The following is a 5,124-nucleotide window of genomic DNA, read 5'->3' as shown; positions in this document are numbered from 1 at the left end:
AAAGTTCCTTCTGTTGTCATAAGTCAGCCATTTTAAGTGTACTTGTAGTTCCAGAACATTCCAAGAGGAGATGATATGAATCATTTTGTTCGATGAACTCAGTTCCTCTGCTTTGATGTTGGTGGACCGAGGGGAGTTTGCCTGAACCTGCTTGAACCTGCTTGGACCTGCTGGCTCCTGCTCAGTCCCTCACTCAGCCTCACTCAGCCTCAGCAGCACCGCTCCACTGAGGACTGATTCAGGTTCCTAGCAACCAAATAGGAGGAGAGCTGAACCTTCTTGCTGGGAGGCCACAGTGCTGACCACTGCACCATTGTGTCCCCTGAAAATGCCACCACGTTGTTGGGATTTTCTGTAAAAGCAAGCACACATGAACATAGCAGCTTCTTCACAGGGCTGGTGGTGCAATGGATAACGAGTCTGACTACGGATCGGAAGATTCTAGGTTCAACTCCTGGCCAGCTCGCTTTGAACTTTATACTGAGAAGATGAAGTGAGAACCACTGATCAGAGTCACTGAAGTCCTCCCAGGTTTCCTCCTTGTCTGCTGGAAACATGAACACATGAATGATCCTGCTACCTCTCATGTTAAGCTGCACTTGACAGTGACAGCAGGAGAACAAAAATCCCAGTGTGTCATCAACATTTCCTGTCAATCAATGTTAGAAGCTGTTGAATTTCTGGATCAGAACAAGGAGAAAGGAGCCCCAATGAAAGAGTGATGGTTCTTGATTCTGATTTTGTTCTTCACTCCTACACCAGAGAGTGAAAGTGTGGGCTGGCTGGGAGCAACTGCCTGCTTCAGAGTGGGAGGAGCCTCAGGACTTTCCAGTGAGAGCTGCAAACTTCCACCAGCGCCCAGTGCCAGCAGGTCTTCATGATGGAGCTGAGAAGAACACAACAACACCAGAGCACTGGAGAGGAGCACAACACTTCTTTGCTTCCTGGCCACTCTCATGTCTGTCTGTCCATCTGGAGTTGGGGGGAGGAGCTTCACATGTTTTTTCTTTTTTTAAAAAGGGAATGACATGACTTCCTCTGCATGTTAGAATATGAACGACTAAAAATGTTCATGCCCAGTTTAAAGTTAGAATTAAATTTTAAGTAGAAAAATCTTCCCTCTTCAATCCTGTCACTCAGTGTTGTAAACTGTTTCTAACAAATTCTACTGTTCAACAGTTCAAGTGTTTCTAATGAAGCTGAATGTTCTCCTCTACTTTCCTCAATTGTGTTTCTTTCATGTTCTCCTGACATCAAAGACTGAATTCTAGTTACTGTCAAAGCCCTGATGACATCATCAGGAATTCTGACCTGTCCAGGGTGAACTCTGAACCCACGCCTCCTCAAAGACTGGGGATCTGCTGACCCTGCCTCTTGAACAATGTCACCTGGGATCGCCGCCCCCCCCCCCCCCCCCCCCATGACCCTTAAAGGATAAGAACAGAAAGTGGATGGAGGGATGGACTCAACACTGAAATCAGCTGATCTGATCCACATTCTAATGTTTCCTGTCCCTCTTTAGGAGTCAGGAGAATAGTAGTGTATATAATAATGTATATCCAACCTTGTAGTATCTTTCCAAAGCTTTTAGTATTTCTTCTTGTTTCTACTTGTAGTTTTAGTGTCTGGATCTTTTCTTTTGATGTCCTGCTGTCTGCTCTTTGCTTTTGGAGCTTCCTTCAACAACTACCAGGCCTCCTGGGTACTGTAGGAAACATGGTCAAGTTCTTCTGACTTCTCCAGGAACGTCCTGCTCACATTGGTCTGTCTTCATTTTGACTCCTCCCACTGCCACAATGACCAGCCTTTATACTCTTGGTGACTGGGGCCCTGGTTGCTGCAGGCCTCAACACCAGCCTGTGGTTGTGAGCAGTGCAGAACAGAACTGACAGTATCTCCCATGCAGGACCTGGGTCAGCGCCTGGTGCCAGCTGGGGCACCGCTTTAACCTGGACCCCTAGAAGATCTTCTCCAGGAACTGGCCTTTTTCAATTGAAACAGCGTGAAACTTCAAGTAAAGAATTAAAATTATTTAATTCACAATGAAGCCTCTGTCATAAAACAGAGGAACAACTGACCACCTCCCCATGACTTCACACTGATCACCATGAGGTAACCTGGTAGTCAGAGCAGTGGTGCTCAGAGGAGGGTTCTTCTTCTGGTCACAGGTTTGAAGACCTCAGTGGAAGAGAGAGGAGAGGCAGTAAGAGACCTGCCACACCTCTCCAGTGACCTGGGACATGATGGCAGTGGTGGGATTTGAACCCACGGCTCCTCAGAGACTGGAGCCTTAATCCAGCGCCTTAGACCGCTCGGCCACACTACCTCACTGAGCTGTTCTCTGGGTTGGTCTGCTAAAGTCATGTTGAAGAGGAAGTAACAATGATATCAAACTTATTCTGAAGGGGGACCCCTTCCCTCCACGGTCACAGGAAGTGATGACAGCGCTGCTAGAAGCAGGAAAGAAATGGTAAAAGGACTCAGTTTGTACAGAGCCTTTCTACCTCAGCAGCACTCAAGGAGCTGAACAATGTCCACTCATTCACACACACTCACACACTGATGCTGAAGGCTGCCATGCAAGGAGCCAACCTACTCATCAGAAGTATTTAGGGGTTCAGTCTCTTACTCAAGGACACTTTGACATGGTCACTGGAGAAAGTGAGGATCAAACCAGCCACCCTTTGGTTGCCAGATGGCCACGCTACTCCTGAGTCATGTGACCTGGATAAGAGGGTGAACTACAGCTGATCGCCATGCTAGCAAACCCCTTTTGTTTGGTTTGGTTGTTGTTTAGTGACTGTGGATGAATACACAGGAGAAGTTGAGCATAAGTTTGTGTTCCCTGTTCACTTGAATATGCAGGAGTGTGAGGTGGAAATACTACTTGGAGGAGAATGAGAGTTCAGTCTCAGCGCTATGACCTGTGCTGACACTAAAACATGTCAGCCCACAGAACAAAGATGGCAGTCCTCTGGGAAAGCAGGTACACCACACATACATGAAGAAACCCTACAGGAAACAAATATGTTGCCAGAGACTTTTACTCTGTTTTTGTTGTTTACCCAAGTACAGGATTGGAGGGAGACTGATGGTCGCTGTTTGGGTTTTTGGAAAACAAGGAGGCTGTGGGTTCAAGCTGGATTCTCAGAGACTATTTCCCCAACCTCTACATTGGCATCTCCACTGTCATCCAGTCATGTGACTGAAGTCATCCAGTCATGACTGAAGTCATCCATTCATGTCAGTGATGTCACTTGGCAGGACTGTCATTGCCGTCTCATTCTAGAAAAGAACCCAGACTCCACCTGTGGCTCCATGATAACTGATGGACCTCTGGTTGGAGGCTGGACGATGATGTTTGGACTGGAAGGAAAACTCCTTGTCCAAATTCCATTGTGTTCAAATTTAAAGTCCCACAATAAGAAGTAGCTGAAGCTGACAGGTGGAGGTTTGGAACTACAAGATGGTGATGTTTTCTTGACTTGATGCTCTGACTGTCAGGGTAGATGACAGCTTCTTCTGTTGCTGCATCTGAGTGGCTATGATTGGAGCTTTTACCCTCCAAGGTTGTTTGGTTCCAGGGGAAATTCTAAAATTCCAGTCCCCAACCTGGGCTGTTCTGAAACTCTTCTCCTGAATCACTCCTGAGCTGCAGCAAGAAAAAATACCAGTGCCAACCAGATCAACTTCATGGCTGCTAACAGCCTCAGACACTTGATTTCCATCAATCTGGAGCCAAGAAGGCCCTCACCTGTGGTTCTCCTCCAGGAGGGTCCAGGTTCTGCCATTGGGGCTCCTGGTGCCACTGCCAGAGAGCCTCAGCTGCACACTGCAACATTTCAACAGGAGATTGACATTCCTTCAAATGTCCTGACATCTGATTCCAATGGTTCTGTTCCATATTTATATTTTAAAATGAATCACACAATGAAAGCTGCCTCAGCTGCTTTAAGAGAGAGAACAAGCTAAGAGATCTGAAACCAGTAAAATATGCTTTTCTGTGTGCAAACTAGTGAGGGGCATGGAAGGATATTTTACCACCAATACAGAACCCAGACTTTAGTCATGTGATGAGATGGAGACTCTGATTATGAAGTTAATGGACAAAATGTGACTTGAAAGAAAATACATTTCTTCAGCAGACTTTGATCCAACATTGAAGTTAGATTTTGGTGGCTGCTCCATGTTGGAGGAAACCAGGCGATGTTGGACCATCACAGGGAAGCTCCTTTGCCTTCTCTGCTGCCAGTTCAACCACTCACTCCCCTCAGTGGAGAGCAGCTTCAACTGGGTTTGGAATGTACCATTGTGGATGCATAGGAATGTGGAGAAAATGTCCTTTGTCAGAAGTGGGATTCGAACCCACGCCTCCAGGAGAGACTGCGACCTGAACGCAGCGCCTTAGACCGCTCGGCCATCCTGACAGACACTGACAGTTGCAGACTGAATTAATTCACTGACAAAGTAGAATTTTTTCCACAGGAGCTACTGGCTCATGAGTTGTTGCATTTATTGTTAACATTAAACACACAGTCTGTGTTCATGGCAGTAAGAAAGGAACGAGAACATTAGAACCACATTGCATCTCTTGATCAGTTTGTTACATGGGACACATTCCAGACAGGAAGGTCCCACCAAGACTTGAACTGGGATCACTGGATCCAGAGTTCTCACCCTTCCACCATGGAACCAAACACAAGGAGGAGGTTCCTCTAAATACCACTTGACATCACCTGCAATCAACCTGTTGATATTTGGAGGTTCATCTTGCTCTTGTTCCAGACTACATTGGCAAAAGGATCATGAACCACAAGGAAATCATGGAACTCCAGATTGATTCAGGACTTTCTAACTCCATCGTATGACCTGGGAGCAAAGACTGGCCAGGCCTTCCTTAATTTATCAGTTAATTACTGCTTCAACAAACATGCCACTTAATTAAGTTACCAGAATTTCTCTCATTGAAAAACCCACCAGCCTGATTTCTTGACATGACATGAAAAATTCTCCAAGAACACACAGTTGGGTGGAAAGATACCAGGTTAACCAGGAGGAGTCCTGTTCCTGAACCATGGATGGAACAAAGTCCACTGGAAAACTCAGCAGTTCCTGAGTGCCAGA

General features: G+C 46.3%; 2 non-coding genes across 2 annotated transcripts; both read right to left on the bottom strand.

The window, feature by feature from the left end:
• Nucleotides 1-2,244: 2,244 nt before the first annotated feature.
• On the bottom strand, nt 2,245-2,326 carry trnal-aag (transfer RNA leucine (anticodon AAG)). The gene has a single exon. It is a non-coding gene; the product is annotated as a tRNA-Leu (tRNA).
• Nucleotides 2,327-4,344: 2,018 nt separating this feature from the next.
• On the bottom strand, nt 4,345-4,427 carry trnal-cag (transfer RNA leucine (anticodon CAG)). The gene has a single exon. It is a non-coding gene; the product is annotated as a tRNA-Leu (tRNA).
• Nucleotides 4,428-5,124: the final 697 nt, after the last annotated feature.

Source organism: Aulostomus chinensis, chromosome 1, assembly GCF_037954235.1.
Source record: "Aulostomus chinensis isolate RoL2024-O1b breed Wild chromosome 1, RoL_Achi_v1.0, whole genome shotgun sequence".
Lineage (NCBI taxonomy): Eukaryota > Metazoa > Chordata > Actinopteri > Syngnathiformes > Aulostomidae > Aulostomus > Aulostomus chinensis.
Note: the sequence above shows the minus strand (reverse complement) of the source record. Positions and strands in the feature narration are given on the sequence as shown.